Raw genomic sequence first — 18,527 nt, forward strand, 5'->3', positions numbered from 1 at the left:
ACTGTTGGGCCCCGGGGAGGCAGCACCATCCATAAATTTTGTCCTGGGCCTTATGAATTTGAGTGCTGGTGCAGTGGGTGTGGTGTCAGGCCTTGGAGAGGCATATCACTTCAAATAAAATAAAATATAAATATTACAAGGAGAGAACTACTTGCCCGCAAGGTGCTGGGACAAAATTCAGTTATAATTTACACACCACAATATTATCTCAAATGGTCTGCTGTTATTTTAAATTTTGAATAATTACAGTACAGTGGCCACATCTGGCACGCTTCAAAAAGGACAAAAGGTACCATAAAAGTAGTTCATGTGGCCTGTGCACTATATTACAGGACTCCCAGAGTCATATGAAAGCTTTGTGGTGGAGCTAACAGAGCTAAATATATATAGTTTTTACCAGGGCTGAGTGCTGTGCAAAACTGATTTGAGAATGCAGAATTAAATTGGCTTTTAAATTAAAATCCAGTTACTTAATTTGCATTGATGTAACAAATAGGATGTTAAATTGCAATCTGAATGTGAATGCAGAAAGTAGAATTACAATTAACTGAAATTCCAGGAAGTTGTACAAACTTTGAGTGGTGGCTTGACAAAGTTCTCAAAGCCTTGAGGTTTGAAGATTTTTGGATGGATGGATACAGTGGAGAATAGACTGATGGATGGATACAGTGGAAGGATGGATGGATGGATGGATGGATGGATGGATGGATGGACGGATGAATGAATGGATGGATGCAGTGGATGGATGGATGGATGGATGGACGGATGAAAGAATAGATGGATAACACTGACCTATATAATGACTGGATCGCTCATTGCGTTCTAAAGTGCCGTTAGGCAGTGAAGCCACCAGAAATGTTCAATCCGCTTTCTTACTATTCCCAATTGGCAGAGAGCACCACTGACCTAAAATCACCCGATTTGAAGCATATCATTCACACAGTATTAGTTTTTAGGATATGTGTATGCAAATTACATTTTATTTAAGATTCTATCTGGAATGTTTATGTTTTTTTCTGGCCGGATAAGTGATATATTGAAATCATTTAGGTGGGTGTGTCAGCTGCATTTTTGCAGACACAGGTAACTGATCGAACACAAAATATATTTCTTTATCTACCTAATTATGCAGGAAATAATAAACATGACCATATATCTGATATTAGTATCTGAAATTGATTTGAATATACAATAAAAAATATAATACAAGAAAAAAGCTTTATGTCTTCAAGTCCATACTGTATGTAGTCAGGGTTATTTCTCAGAGTTATGATGTGTATATTTTTAATGTGCCTGATTAAGCAACATCTATTTCAGCCTCTTAAAGATCACACAAATTCTGTAATGATTTAATAACATTGCCGTTTACATGTGAGTAAAATGTTAGGTATATATGTTGAATTAATTATTAATTTAACGAACAAATTATTACATGCTTCAAAATGAATACTGTTAATGAAATCATTGTTAAAACAACGTTTGCATTGTGAAAATGTACAGTGAGACTTAGGATATAAAAACGCTGACTTGTTATGTGATGCTTTCTCATTAAAATCGTATAATTTCCTATTCATTCAATAGAATGTATGCACATACTAGGGCATACTAATATGGCGGCGTGGTGGCTTCACTTTTATGACGTCATGAGCAATCCAGATGGATAGATAGATAGACTAATGGATAAATGGATACAGTAGATGAATGATGGATAGATGGATCAAAAAAAAATCAAAATTGAGATTTTTTTTTTTTTCCAACCCACTCATAATCTTCCACTCCACTGGGGCTCTGAAAACTATGGACTTCTTTAATAATGTTTTCTTCTTCTTCTTCTTATTCCAGCTTGATGAAAAACAGGTGTTAAAGAGTCTTCAAAGATAACAACAAGCAGATCTGAAATGACATGAGGTCGAGTAAATAATGCCAGAATTCAATACCTGTTAATGACCCAGGGATCTGTTTCCACTTTATTTGTCCTGTATCAAGACACACAAACCCCTGGCATGTTGAAGTTCTCGCATGTACATTGACCTCATTGGCAGAAAGTTCCTCTGTGATTAACCTTAATTGTGTTCGCTTGTGCAGTGAGCATATTCACCACGACAGGTGATGAGTGTGAGACAGCTGGCTTTAGCCTGATGAATGTTAATCAATGGCACACTGACTAAACTGTATCCTGCTCTCTTTATTCCCAATGGCGGCTGGGAGACTGACAAATCGAGTTTGGCGTGCAGTCTCATTTTGAATTCACAGGCTTCGCATTTTACATTCAGGCTTTGTGTGTATTTACCCCAGAGAGAGTTATTACTATGTCCGAGTTTCTTCTCCTGGGTGGTGATTTGTTGGGAGAACAGGACAAGTGTTCTTCACCGGTGGCTTTGGAACTGACTGCTTCTCCCAGTTGCTGACTGCATGAAAGATCCCTGGGTGGTGTAAAGAGATAAGCAGATGTCTAACCAGGTGTCTATGAAGGGTTGCAATCATACAAGTAGTCATCTGAATATCATCTGGAAAAGTGTTTCTCAGCTGGCTTGGATCGCAGGTCTGGTCCCAATTCGATCATGGACAGAAGGTGAAAACATTATTTCATGCAAATAACAAAATGAAGCTAAACTTAAAATCGTGTTTAGTTAGAAATTGTAAGCTTATCAGCTTTTAAAAGGAAGGAGAAAAGTCACAAGTCTCTACAGTATTTAGTGCAACTTTATCTCTCAATTCGTAGAAGTTAGTCAAATTTCAACAACTTCCATTCACCATGAACAAAACAATGCAACTTATTGGAAAATAGAATCTGGACTCCTTTAAATATGGGTTTAGTTTGTGCTGACTACAATTTCTTTTACAGAGAAATAGTGACTTCCCACAGCATGAAACCATCAAAATTCAAAAGATGTTTAGAAATGTGTGTAATTACTGTAATTAAGTAAGTAATTATATTAAATATATATAGTTGGGCCTGAAGAGAAATATTTATTTGTTTGTTTGTATTTTTATTTATTCATTTTTTAATCCATTCTGTTACTGGGCTGGATTGACACTTGATGTCCAATATAAAATCTTAGTCCTGAAAACCAACTGAGAACTACTGATGTAGAATTTATTGAACGCATCTGCCACTCATTTGTGTTGCTCCATTAGTTGCAGGATGGCAGAGGCGGTATAAAAAAAAAACAGGCATAAAAGCACAACTTCCCAGTAGAATCACCAGTCAACTGTCAGCCTGTAGCACTCTTTACCTAGAAAAGGTGGACAGGAAAGTACAAAAATGTACATTTTCTTTCATTCGTCAGACATACGCAGGTAACCTGCACTGCATTCAAGGTATACAATTTATCACCATGTGTGTTTGCTGGGATTTAAACCCATGACCTTGGCATTATCAGCACGATGCTCTACCAGCTGAGCTTTCTTGGAAATATAGCAACAAATGCTTTCCTGGAAATAAAACCCAGCCATTGGTTTAGAGTAAGAAATGACATGTAAGTCAAAGTCAAAACCAAAAAAGGAAAAGTGCTTTTAAAGAAGACATCAATGCATACTTATAACTGTTTATGATGGCAGAAAAATGGATTTTCTTTATGGTGCACTAGGTTGCAGAAAACTTGGGTTCACAGACTGTTACCTGTTGTCTCTTCCATCATCTACTAGAACATTGATTCAGGGTTGATACAATACTATGCAAGTCCAGAGAAGTTAAGTTTTTTCACTTTCTCCGTCTGTCTTGACGCCGATGCTCTGAGAGTCCGTGGGAATGGGTGGGAGTGGACACACACACTGAAGGCACAGGCGGGAGTGGAACACGCAGGTTGCGGGAGCGGGCGGTCCTGGTCAGAAATTCTGTGGGAGCTGGCGGGTGCGGGTTTAAGAAAACAGTCCCATGCAGGGCTTTAGTGTGCTGGCCTTTTAGTGTAATTGCAAAAGTGGCCACTTTTAGGTCATGATACATGTGTTTGTTTGTTTTTTTTTTTTCCTTTAATATTCTTTAATACATTCTATAAAGTAAACATAAGGACTTTTATATTGTTGTTAAGATTTTATATTGATTACCCTTTTTTTTGCAATTTGCATTTTCGATGGTTTGAGCAGCTTGAAACACTTGCATTAACTATTCATGAAAAAAATGCTTAAATCATAATTTTTGACATCAGAAATATAACTTGTTTGAAATTGTCATCTGTCAATAAAGTTAATGGTACTGCAGCAAAGACACATTTTTCATAACTTTTGGTTGCGTGAGAGAATGTCACATTAAAAATCTGTTTCTACTCTGTGTTTCCTGTGATGCACCACCCAGTCTTTGAGATCGATACACATTAAACTGTCGTTCGTAGACGTTTAAAGACAGAAACTAAAGGGATAGAATAACACAAACAAAGCAACCTACTTAAGTCAGTTCAATGCAATGAAGAGCCTCTGCACTTGTCTGGGAAACCAAACAAGCACTTGAGGTTGAACACAAAGTCCAGTTCAGCTAGCAGGACTTGGCTCTGTACCTGCATTTCAAGGACGTGGATCAATTTTTTGGGCCAGTTTTGGGCGGTGGGGTCAAAACGTTCCGGAGAGTTTTGAAGGAAACAATAATAGTAAAACTCTGAATAGAGATTTGGGACTACAAATCCATTCAGCAGTTCAGCAGTTACCAGTGTTCTTGTGTCTCTGGCTTTGTCAATAAGCAAAACATCTTTAGAAAATGGAATAAAAAGCATTCACAGTGAGGTTTAGAAGAGCTTATGAATGAGTATTGACTGACACTCCTGTAGGTTTTTCACCTACATAAAAACGTTTGTAAATTTTTCAAAGAGCTGGACAAAAACACCCATGGAAGTACAGAGGCATAAAAGTTATTGTATTCAGGATTATAATGCATGCACTTTGATGGAAAACTTGAAGTTGCATCATTCAAAGCTCTTTTTACATATGGCACCCTGAGGTCCTTAACATGAGTATCTTATTTTGCTGTAGTCTGAATTAATTGGGCCCATTCTCTTTTAATGCAGATGCATATTCAGTTTTGTTGTTTTGTTTTTCTGAAAGTTGTCTTTCAGCTGTCCAGCAGCACTGCTTGCTGCTATATTTTGTTAAATATATAATTTTAACAGAGCTTGTTTTCTGATGAAGCATTGAAGTTGATAAAAAAAAAAAAAAATGATACAGCATGTTTTCTCAGAATGCAACAATTGAGATTGTGAGACTTGTCCTTGGTTCTTCATAATGCTGTCGAGGTAGAAAGCTCACCACGTTTTGGAACACAGCATTATGTCACCATGTGAGGAATTGAACCAGCACAGAGGTACAACAACTGCACTTACCAAATAATGGACATGCTGGCTAACCTGAGTCTAGCTGGGCTGGCAATTAATCAGCAGGAGACCTGGCATACCTGAGAGACAGGCGGCCACATTAAAGCTGCCCGTTTGAGAGAAAAGATCGCCACTGTATCTCACAGCGGTTTTGAAACAAAGCAATATTAGTTACTTGCTCAAAAGAAGGAGGTCTCTGCCTCAGAGACCCGCAGCTCTGAATTCTGCAGGGACGCAAACGAGAGACAGCGAGGAGACAGATACTCGGACGGATTGGTTTTGGCAAGGAAAGGCTTGGCTCGGCTGATTCATGTGAGGGCCAGGCCGGGGTTTCCGTTCTCAGCGGGGTCTCAAGGGCCTCAGCGCTGACCTAGATCACTAAACTATGCCTGCAAGACCCTGGAGGGGTTTGCCTCGACTCTGCGGGGGGGACTCTAGCTAACCGGGGAAGACATATATGGGGTTGTCTCAGAGGCCATGGAAGCCCCAAGAACCCATCAGTCACAAGTGGGAGATAACAGCAAGGAGCTTAAAAAAAAGAAACCATTTAACTTAGACTGAAATCTCTTATTAAAGTTATTTACAAAATAACCACACACATCTAATGTGAATGTAACTGAAAATGGGAGTAGTGCTAGTCTTATTTAAAAAAGTAAATTCATGCAGTAATGAATATTCTTCTTTTTCTTCTTGCTTTTATCATTTTTGATTGATAGATTTATTTTAGTTTATTGAGGCAAAAGTTGTAGTTAATGCTTTGTCAATAGCGAGGACTGGAGCTTAAAATAAAGTGTGACCATAGATAGATAGATAGATAGATAGACAGATAGATAAATGTGTGAACTATTTTACAGATAAAATATAAATAATTGTATAACACTACAGAATACTATTATAGATAATAGCATTTATTTATGTATGTATCATGTATTTTTAGATAAAATACCTAAAAGTATTTCAAGCTAGATTAAATGAAGTCCACTTCCAGAACGACAATTTACAAATAATTTACTCACCCACTTCCGAGATATTCATGTCTTTCTGTCTTCAAAAATTATGGTTTTTGAGGAAAACATTTCAGGATTTTTCTTCATATAATGGACTTCAATTGTGCCCCTGATTTTGAACTTCCAAAATGTAGTTTAAATGCAGCTTCAAAAGGCTCTAAACGATCCCAGCTGAGGAAGTAGTGTCTTAGCAAAACGATCTTTTTTTTTTGGAAAAATAAAAATTTGTATACTTTTTAAAGCACAAAAGCTTTTGTGGCACAGGCTCTGAGATGCGCGTTCACGACACTACGTACTACTGAATCACGTCGAAAGGCCACGCAGAACTACAGACCCAGTGTTTACAAAGTGAACGCGCAAAGACGCAAGCAAGTCAAACGCTGTTTACAAACAAAAAGCTACAACGATGTCGGACGATTCTGAAGTTGCACAATAAATCGTATCGCAATCGCAATGTCAGCCTGTGCGATTACATTAAATAAATAAGTGTGTGGACTTGAGAACACATACTTTCTGAGAACAGTTTGCTGATTTTCCGTGCCGCTAACAAAACAAACAAACAAACAAACAAAAAAAGATTAAAAAAAAAAAATCTGACAGTAATCTGACTCTCAGTATAGGCAGTGCACATGTGGTGTGCGTAGAGTGGAGAGATCAGAACGAAGATGGATGCAGAGGAGATTGACACTGATCTGGTAGCCAAAAAAACTACCTCTGTTATATGGTGATATTCTGGATTTGAGATTACTTTGTATAAAACTTTGTGCAGCATTTGCTAATAACAATAGCAGCAGTAACTACAAGTGCACGATAACTTTAGCCCTCCCGCTCCTGTTTTGACGCCGACAGAGGAATCCATCCATTTACCCTCCTCTTGATGTAATCAGCACCACGGGGGGGGATGTGGTCAGAAGTGGTCGAAAGTGGACAGAAGAGATAGATTAAAATGCCAGGTGTAACGCCGGCTGTGTCTCCATTGTCCACTTCTGATCCGATCGACCAAAAACACATCCAGTTTCCTTTTCAAAAGAGTTTACACAGAGTATATGTTACATTCTGCATAAATGTCCGTTTGTTTGGACAAAATGTTTAAAATGTCTTATTTTTGTGAAAATGTGTATGTTTTTATTTATTGTTTTATTTAATTTAGCTATACTTTTGAGAAAATAAGTTTACATTAATGCAAATGTTATTTCATTTTGTAAAAATTATTTATTTTGAAACCATATCTAGTTTTACACATACACATTTCAACATTATTACTAATCTGTGTGTGCATTTTCCTTAAAAACCCATCAGCCTGACACACAATACCATGTATTATAATCGCAATCAAATCTCGCACCTCAATAATCGCAATATGAAAATTTTCCCAAATCGTGCAGCCCTAGTTAACACCTAAATAAAGGTGATGTATGTAATTTTTTGAGTGTACCAAAGTGTAAAAACATTCACAGATATTTAGAAACATGTTAAGTTCACATACTAGTTTCTCTGAAAAACGACACTAAAGCCAGTTTATCTACTTTGAAAATGTGGATTCCGTGTAGGAATGCCTGTTTTTGTTTTGGTCTGTGTGATTCTGCCCACTGTCAGTTTACCTAATAGTATTTCAACACCTCGGGTTGCCAGAAAGTGGAAAAAAAGTGTATTGCAGCCATGGAAGCAAACGAAGAGTCAGAGATTGAAGATAACAACTGACATAAAAAGCCTTGGAATCAATGTAAAAAGCTCTAAGACCAGAGGCATATTAAAATTAGGATAAATCAACTCATCAACTCATTAAATTGCGCTCATTCCCGTTGTGTGTCCTAAATCTGACAACTCACTGGAGCGTCGCATCTGAAGATGAGGGGGAAGTGGAAACAATATTTTGAATTTGGACTGCAGTATCTTTTTTTAACCACTAGCAGTCAATATTATAGGTCGACTAATATATCAGTTTTGCTGAGTAATCAGCACTGATAGTTGATTGGCAGAACTATCGGTTATTGGCAAAAATCCATGCAGATAGTTTTTTCCGGGTTGGGTCCGTTGCTGGAGTGGCTGAGAAGGTCTTCATTATATAGCAAAGTCCCTATAGTCTTTGTTATACAGCAGGAGAGCAGCGTCTAGTGGCGGAAATCACTGACAGCACGTGCCGTTTGTTTAGACACGTGACACTGCACGCTGCACAGAGCGAGACACTTCAAAGACGGATTTAAAATATTGACAACGAACCGGTGTGTACAGTATACTGTAGGGCATGTTTTCATGTCATTACTAAGCAAATTTGTTGACTAGATGCTGCATTGGTGGAGAAAGGACAGCAGTATACTTTTGCCCATTTGGTGATCAAATAAAGTCTTGTAGACCGCCGCTTGAATTGAACGCAACGCATCTCGTGTGTGTGATACCGGATAGAGGCGAGTTCTTCTAGACGCGGTGCTGCACTTTCGCCCATTGTGTGACTAACATATTTTTATATTTTGATTAGATTAAGCACAAATGTTCTAGAATTGAAGCAGATAAATCATGAAAGTACACAATACCCATATGTATGCAATTTCAATACTGTGGCCTTTGTGTAGATATTTAAAGATGGCCATCTTTAGGTTGATTGTTGATGTAATGGTAACACCTTACAATATGAGTCAATTTGTAACATTAAGACTGACAAAAGCTGTAGAATAGAAGTATTTTTTCTTGAGTGTGTTAATTTCAGTATTTACTGATATATTTTAAAAATTGTAGTTGCTTTTGTTAACATTAATGAACTAACTGTAATGATCAACATATAATTAATATTAACATTTTTATTCATTTACAAAGTATGGTTCAGTAGGCTACTTTTTTTTTAATTTATTTATTTTTTAATAGTAGAGCACTATTTATTTTCTGTTCAGTATCCATTTTAAAAACGATCGGTCGATATCGACCAGTGCAGTCCAACCTACTTGGACCGCACTGTATCTGTAAAATCCAGTATCGGCCGACCTCTAGTCAATATTACATACTGTACCTTTAAGTTTGTATTAAAATGTTTGAAAGTGTAGTTCAAAGATGTCAGATATACTATTAACACATTTGGGTAGGCCCCAAGTGAATGCATTTTAATGGTGTTCCAGGCAATGACATTCTCCATTCATGTTCCAACATCTGGAAAACTTGTTTTGAAATAAATTAAACAAGCTCATATGGGAGAGTCCACATACTTTTTGCCTATATAGAACAGACAGATTCTTATCAGCATATTCCACCAAATTCTTCCCCATAATCGTTCCCAGAATGCCTGCGCTTTAGGTTCGATCATGTCTCTGTGAGTGAATGGGCTGGGAATTGAGAAACCGGAGCCAAATTGCAAAAAATCAGGTAGGAAGGCTCTTCAATGTCAGAGTGAGCTAGATGAGGCATGGCATGGGTATTGACCTTGTCATCAGTTCCGTTTTGACAAGGTAAGAAGGCGAGATTGTGGTCAGAGTCCATCATCTTTGGCCTGTCAACTGCTCTACTCTTTTGTCTATGTGACTTGGAGCTCTAAACCAGAGACAGTTTATCACAGCAGCATATAGTTGTCCTCACTGCTCTTGATTTCGAGCATTTATAAAATGCTTTGCAAATCAAACAAGCATATCCATCTCATTTTTCTTCACGACTTAATTGTCATACGCAGCGAGTCATTAAAGAGCTGCATTTTTTGCTTTAATGAACGTGTCGGCTTGGTAATGTTCCTGCCCATCAGATACTAACTATTTGTTTATTAATTTTTTACGAAAATGTTCCAGGACCAAAGCCGACTGAATAAAAGCAAAAGTTCAATTCCCTTTTCTTATTAAATTGGACTTCATTTTTCACAGCTTATTGGGTAATAGACTGTTTTTTAGTTTTATTATCTTCTTGCAGAAAGGTTGTCCTACTCTAGTGGTGCTGTGTATTTTTCTCTGTGCCGAGACGCACCTGTGGTGTGAAAAAAAGAAAAAAAGGAAGATGGCTGACAGGCGAGACAGTGATAAACAACATCATTAATTTTCATTAATTTTACAGGTATGTGAAAATGAGCTGCAAATGATTGCAAAAACATCACTGTGGTGTTTATCCTCATGAGTGTTTCTTTGTTTCCATTTTACAACATAATATTACCAGTCAGTACGTTTTTGAAATACCACAAGTAACAAATGAGAAAAAAAAAAAAAAGAATTGGTTGAGAGTGATTAAAATAGATGTCAGTGCAATGTCAAAACAATGCAGGAACAAACCTCCAATCCTACTTAATTATCATTACAGGGTTTTATTGCACAAGGTCTATTTTATCTAAGTCTGTACACCATGACAGTTAAAGGATGATGAAGACAAGAATTGCTACCTTTACTGACATTTTCCCCAAATTACCATAATGCTTCTCAGAACTTTTTGTTGTTTTCGTTTTTGGTTTGCAATTCTCATTTTTCATGTACATAAAAAAAAAATTAGAAATTACCTACAATTTAAAATGCATTTTATATTCAGGAAGGCAATATTTATAAATATTAAAGGAGAATTCCACTTCCAGAACAACAGTTTACAAACAATTTACTCACCCCCTTGTCAAGATGTTCATGCCTTTCTGTCTTCAGTTGTTAAGAAATTATGGTTTTTGAGGAAAACACTTCAGGATTTCTTTCCATGTAATAGACTTCATTGGTGCCCTGATTTTGAACTTCCAAAAATGTAGTTTAAATGCAGCTTGAAGGGCTCTAAAAAATCCCAGCCGAGGAAGAAGGGTCTTATCTAGTGAAACGAAATGGTCATTTTCTTCAAAAAATAAAAATTTGTATACTTTTTAAGCACAAAAGCTCATGTAGCACAGGCTCTGGGATGCACGTCCACAACACTACAGATCACGTCTAAGTTCATCGTCTGTGTACTGTGTAAAAAGGTACAGAATGGCGCAAAACTCCATCTCATTTTCTCATACAACTTCAGAATCATCTGACATCATTGTACCTTTTTGTTTGTAAACAGCGTTTGACTTACATGCACTTCCTTAGTGTTTGCACGTTCGCTTTGTAAACACTGGGTCTGTAGTTCCGCCTACATTCCGTGTGATTTTTCGACGTGATTCAATAGTACATAGTGTCGTGGACACGCACCCCAGAGCCTGTGCTAAACGAGCTTTTGTGCTTAAAAAGTAAACAATTTTTTATTTTCCAAAAAAAAAAAAAAAAAAAGACAGATTGTTTCGCTAGATAAGACCCTTCTTCCTCGGGTGAGATCGTTTAGAGCCCTTTGAAGCTGCATTTAAACTACATTTTGGAAGTTCAAAATCGGGGCACCAACGAAGTATATTATATGGAGAAAAATCCTGAAATGCTTTCCTCAAAAACCATAATTTCTTCATGACTGAAGACAGAAAGACATGAACATCTTCAATTTTTGGTAAATTGTTGTTCTGAAAGTGGAGTTCTGCTTTAAGGTAGTTTAAACGCTTTTTTGATTGTATGTATGAATTGACTGTCTGTGAAAGTTTTTTTTTTTTTTTTTTTTTTTAATCAGTATTAATTCTATTTTTTCAAAATGTTGAACACAATATACAATGTGGCGAGCAATTGCTTTGTTCTTTTAAATCTTCGCATTTTGATAATTGCAGAAAAAGTAAAAGAAAAAGCAAAATCTTTTAATTTGGGGTTTTATTTGACCCAGATCATCTTAGCACATTTTGAATTATGCAATGCATTGTGTTTTAGGGTTAAAGTAAGCATCCATAAATTTAATGGAAAGTGGTAGAAAATTGTCAGTACCTTTTCTGTTTTTCTATTGATTTTTTTTTTTTTTTCTTGTGTAGGAGCATGGTCTGTATGCAGCATGCACACGCTCACAAAATTTAATTCTCCACGAACAATACTACTGACACTTTTCATTAGCATTATATTACAACGACAGCTGGTGGAGATTGACCAAAGTTCCTGATAGACTTTGTCAACAGCCCAACATCAATGATTATATCTACGCTTTAAGATATGGTGCTTTACCGCAGCCAGCTGCTCGTCCTTGGATAACACAGATAACAAACATTGTCTTCGGCTATCATGGTGCTACTTAATTCACCAGACAGATGTTGAGAAGAACAGAATTCTTGGCAGGCGTGTGAACAGCTGGCCGGCGGGTGCTTGAGTCTCGGGGAAGCGAAGATCGCAGCGCTCTGCCAGGGAGCAGCTTTTTGTAGTAGCCGACTCGAGAAAGGTTAGAAGAGTCTCTCTTTAATCAAGTTTTTAGCAGGCTGTCTAATAAACTACATCCTGTTAAAGCTGTGATAAATCAGTGAGATGATGTTGACGCTTATGAGGTTTGCTCTTCAAATGCGGCTGGCAGGTCGATCCATTCACAAACGCTATGTTTGTTCATTTCAGCTTGTTTTTTTATTCATGAAGGGACAGAAATATGAGGAAGTGGGTGGGATTGGAAGAAAATGTAACACTTACTCCCACAATTACTGTTGCTAGGCTGATGCTAAGCTGTTTCAAGGGTGTTGCTAGTGGGCTGTTAGGATCTTCCAAATGGTTGTCAGATAGTTACATTGTGGTTGATAAGGCAAATCATTTGACTAACTACAGTTTAACTCTATTTCAGATGTAGGGTGCAGACTGTCTTGCAGACAGCAAGGCAGTTGATTGCTAAGGCAGCATCACAATTGAAAGGGAAGCTTTTAAGTCACTGATTTGGAACACTTTTTATATAGCCACAACTTAACAAACTAATTAATGTCCCTCATGAGTGGCGCATGGACACTTGACTCTTAATTGCTTTTAAAGGGGACAGAGGATTCAAAATTCACTTTTACATAGTATTTGCATATAAATGTGTGGACATAACCAGCCTACAGTGATACAAATCCATTCACTCTTTTTTTTTTTTTTTAAATCCCCCCCCCAAAAAACTAAACAGTCTCATTTATTAAGCCATTTGGATTTTTTGGGCAGTATGACATCACACTGTTCAAGCCCCGCCCACGACTGCTGACAGACTGTCTGGTATTTGCATATCTCAGCCAGTTGTATGCTGTCTGCCATTTTCTTCACGCTCGAGCAGCTGTAGTGACAACAATGTCTCTGAAGCAACGCAAGTGTTTTGTAGTTGAACCCAAAGATGAACATAAGAGTCCCCAACATCGGAGCCACTGAGAGCGCAGTGGATTAGTTTTGTTTTTGATGGTAACAAATTCACAATACACAGAATACACAAAAAAAAAATTAAATAAATAAATAAAAAAACGGAAGAGGGGAGGAGTGAACAGTAGCTCATCATCATTTAAAGGGACATGCAACAGGTCGCTGTTAACAGAGCTGTTTTTGACAAGGTATAAAGGGTTTTGTTTTACAAGACCACTGAGGAATTTTAACCAAAGTATTCTGCATACATTTCATGAAGACCGTAAAAGTATCATACCAATTTGTGTGCATCCGATAAAAAATAAATAAAACATATAAAATATTCAACACTCACAAAGCATTTATTTATTTATTTATTTATTTATTTATTTTCCCCCCCCAGTATTAAATAAAATTGTGGTAATTTAATTGTATACTATTATAGTATAATAATATTTTTAAATTGGTTTTATTATATTTTCAGTTTTCATTTGAATTTTACTTTATTTATTTTAATTTAATTTTCACTTTTTTTGTAATTTCACTACTTTAATTTAAATGTAGTTATTACAGTTTCAACTATAATTGCCATAATATATTGTTAATATTTTTAATATATTGATTGACTAATTGATTGATATTGTTTTATTTTAGCTTAACAATAACAACACTTAAAGTTATGCTACTGTAGAATTTGACCTAGTGTTAGGGGAGTGCCTGTATTTATTCTGCCTTAAAGGCTAACTGGCTTTTGTAACAGCTTACGTCTCCTCAGTTTAAGCTCAACGAAAACCTCCGCTTCTTCATTATTTTCGGACAAGACCACGGAAGGCGCACATTTACTTATAATTAGGTTGACCTTTTCCATCCAGGTCACTGCAGGAGAGGCGATGAAAAGCACTTTCAGTGAAGGCTATCCGTCTTCCTGAACCCCGACTGCTTTGATTCATATGTTTCATTTCAGCATCCAGCCACCAACAGAACTGACAGCCTGACAGAGCAATATCACACGTCCCATCATGCCCCAAAGAGAATCTTAAAGGATTTCTACAAGGTACAAGGTACAAAACAGAATTGCAAAATAACTGCATGTGCATTTCCTGAAGTAAATGTGAGGGGTGCTTGCTGGAGCAAAACTCGCTGACACAGTGTTGGTTCAGTTTGGTTCTGGTTCTAAGATAAAACTCACTGCTAGGCCCTTACTTACTGCCCTCAAAAGATCCCATCTCTACATTTAAGTTCTTATTTATTTATTTATTTCCAGGTTAGTTCTTGTCACAAAACTTTTATACTTCACCTTTAAAAAACAATTCAAAAACATTTGGTGATCTCAAAGTTTGTCAAAGACTACAGTGCACCGATTCATCAATCATATGATGACTTCCCCTTTCAAAATTATTTTTTGCAGTTGCTGTTCACATTATGACTGACATATTTTGATGGATGACTTGCATGTTTAGATCTGTGTGCTGCTTTGAATCATTTTGTCGTCTATTGCTAATTGCTATAATTAAAGACTACAACGGAACCAATCACCCGGTATCAAACTTTGAAAAAACTTTCCGTTTTGCAACTTTTATTATTTATCTATTTGAGAATAAACTTTGTAATCAGAATCAGTTAATGTATTTTAAAAATAAATTTAGTGTGTTGTGGAACAACAACAACATTTACCTGCAAGTAAAATGTGTTTGATGCAAATGAGTGCTTATGCATATTTGATGAGTGTGAAGAGCTAGACAGCTGTCTGCTGTTAGTATGATTATGCATATACATGTATGAATATTTAAAATAAGTATAATATAACATAATAATATAATATGCAAATATATATATATAAATAAATTAAATTATTCATACAATTGTTGTTGTTTTTCAGATTATTTTTAGATTTCACACAACAGGTTTACAATTCACATTGTGAAAGCTGTCTGGTGGTTCTTTGCTGCCAGATGATGTAGTTACGGCATCAACCAGCAGTGGATAATGAGGCCATGCTAACCAGCCAAACCTTGACCCCTTGATGTTAATGATCTCAAAGTGAAGGACATACACATCTGTCATGTGCACAACAAAGTTAAAATTGTAAATTGAGCACATGCCATTGAAGTTGCCACCTCTGAAATGGAAATTGCATTTGTATTCCCTGTGCATTATTGTCTCCTTGAAGCATTTTCATTTTGTTTAAAACTGAGCTTTTAATTGTCCGGGGGAAGGACATCTTTGATAGAAGTTGGTTATGCAAGGTTATCAACCAAGGACACAAATAAACACTTGGGGCTCAGCCAAGGAAACCAGTGTAGAGTGTATTTCAATTAGAAATCAAGTAAATATATCAAAACAATGATGTATGCCCATTTGCATAGGCTAATGTTCACTTTACATGCATCTACACCAGGGTTTACCATATCAAACACAGTCCACTGTTCGGTTTTGATTGTTTAGTCTTGCTTTAGGCAGTATATGCCATTATATCTGATGCACAGATTTATGATCTTATGAAAAAATAGATTATTGCTTAGATATCTGCAACTCAATCATCTGCCTTTGTCTTATTTTCAAAGTATATACTGTACAGTATGTAGATTATTTTAAGTGACTCTTTAGGACAGTTTAGAACAGTTGTATATGCTTTTGCATTTTAAAGTTTTTTTTTTTGTTTTTTTTTTTTTTTTTTTTAAGCTAATAATAACAACAACAATAATAATAATAATAATAATAATATAATAACAATAATAATTTAATAATTTAATAAAAATGATGATTATTATTATTATTATTATTATTATTATTATTATTATTTTATTATATTTAGGATCTTTATTTTACAAGATTTATTAAATTAAAAATAAGCCATTTTTAAATAAATTCTATTTATTTGGTATGGTTGTTTGAAAAGGTTGGCATTCAGATAGAATGTTTAATGACTTTAATTATATTTATTAAATTATTTAGAAGGCTATCCATTAACAGACTTATCAGTGATAATGACCTTGATGTTGTCTTGTGCTGAACAGAAAGGAAAAGAAGTGCAATGGCCTATCCATACGGCCTATCAATTTTGAAATTATATTAGTAATAATTTTGTGCTGCATAGCATTTTCCATCCAGCTGAACTTCTGAAATGTCATAAGTGTAATCGTCACTTTCGGGTTCACTCGGGTTCATTCTGGTTCAATCTTGGCCTGTCGGCTTTGTATCACTGTGGTGCCAGACTTAGAATCTGCTACTTCGAAAAAGAAGAAATACAGAGAGAGAGTGAGAGAGACGGGGTGAAGGAGAGACAGGAAAGTTACGGCAGCTGAGTCAGACAGCTGAGCGTTCCCAGTATAGAGTGCTTTCAAGTGCAACAATTAGCGGTACACATTTCAGTTTGGTTTGCATGCAGAGAAATAGTACACGGACTGAAAGGTGGCAGCATAATTTATTTCCACCCAGCAAATGTGATTTCATTTAAGCAAATGAGTTGGAGAGGCAGCGCGACTGATAGAGCTGACAGTCACTCGCCGTACTGCGGGTTCATCGGTCAGATTACTAACTTTGGCTCTTGTGTGGCAGATGGGTACATCACATAATATCAAATCTGATTTATAATCCATTTGGGTTAATGGTTATGCGACTGCAGAGTTTAACGGTTTGGGGCATCGAAATATAAATTATACAGCGCATCTGCATTGTATGCTTGCAGAGATCCTACTTCCACAAGGCTTGTCATTTCTGCACCACAGTGGCTCCAAACTGAACTGCAAAATTGATGCAATTTTCACTGCACTGTTTGCACAGACAGATTGTCCCAGGGCTCCAGATTAAAATATTTATCTTCTAATGTTAGAGGAATAGTGTTATTGTTTACTCGCCCCACATCATTCCAAACCTATATTTTTCTTTCTTTAGAGAAACACAAAGAGAGATTTAGCAGAATGTTTATATTGCTCTTTTCCATATGGTGACCATGGGTTGTAAAACACTGCCAAAATGATTAAATAATAATAATAATGGAGCATAAAATTTAAAGAAAAGGTCTTCTGATTCTATATATGAGCTCTGTGTGTGTGACAGACCTTCAGTGCAATTCTTTGTACAAATTTTTGTGCAATTTAAATGTGTGCATATCCAGTTTTAGTATATTAGAATTTATGTTTGATGTATTTTGGTGCAGGAATTGACAATTGTCAGTTTGACTACTTTAATGTTAAGCTTAACATCCTACATAACATCTCTACAGAAGAAATGGCTGCTCCACAGCTCCAACAAAACTAAAAGACAAGTTGAAATAGTAGACAGTGTTATATTCATGGTTGCCAGTTCTGTGTAAAAAAAACCCCAACTGATACTTAAAATTAGCCCAGTCACAGCCAAAAGTAGCATTGTTGCTTTCCAGGGTAAAAAGGGGTTTTACTTCAACTCGCAGACCTACGGCAACAGTATAAAAGCAGCCTGATTATGCGGCAAAATCAAGGATTTGGCAACATTGGTTGCACATGTTTTCAATTTGATTTTAGTTTTTCATCTATTATTAGTTTTAGTTAGCAATAACAACCCAGGAAATATCAAGACGGGTATAAATATTTAGCAAATCTGCATATCCACTACGATAAGACAAAAATCATTACACTGTGAGTATGCATTATGTAAACACTACGAATCAATAGCAGCAGTGTTTAAAGTGTGGGCTATCTGGGGAAAACTATAATTGTATTCTGTATTACAGATGAACTCATTACACCAGAGATAAAATATGTTACTGTAAAACTAACAAAACTCACAATTATAGGGTTAAAATGGGAAACTCACTCTTTCACATGACTCTTGTCGTTCCCCAATGCATTGGACCCTGTAGCGTCAGCTACAGAATTACTCCCAGCAGTGTGTTGTGCATCGGTCAAGCATTGTAAAATGGCGCTCAAAGTTCAAACAATTTCAACTTTGACCTTGCTTCCTGCTGACCTTTCGAAGCAAAGTCAGTGATTGCTGGGCAATCCCCATGATATGTTCAGTGTCAGTCTTTGCAATGACAGGTCCAAACAATCATTTATCAATAATTTAACATTTTTGTTTAACATTTTGACTGATTTTAGTTCAGATGCTGTACATGTTCTGTACTAACACGTCCTTCC

Source organism: Labeo rohita, chromosome 1, assembly GCF_022985175.1.
Source record: "Labeo rohita strain BAU-BD-2019 chromosome 1, IGBB_LRoh.1.0, whole genome shotgun sequence".
Taxonomy (NCBI): domain Eukaryota; kingdom Metazoa; phylum Chordata; class Actinopteri; order Cypriniformes; family Cyprinidae; genus Labeo; species Labeo rohita.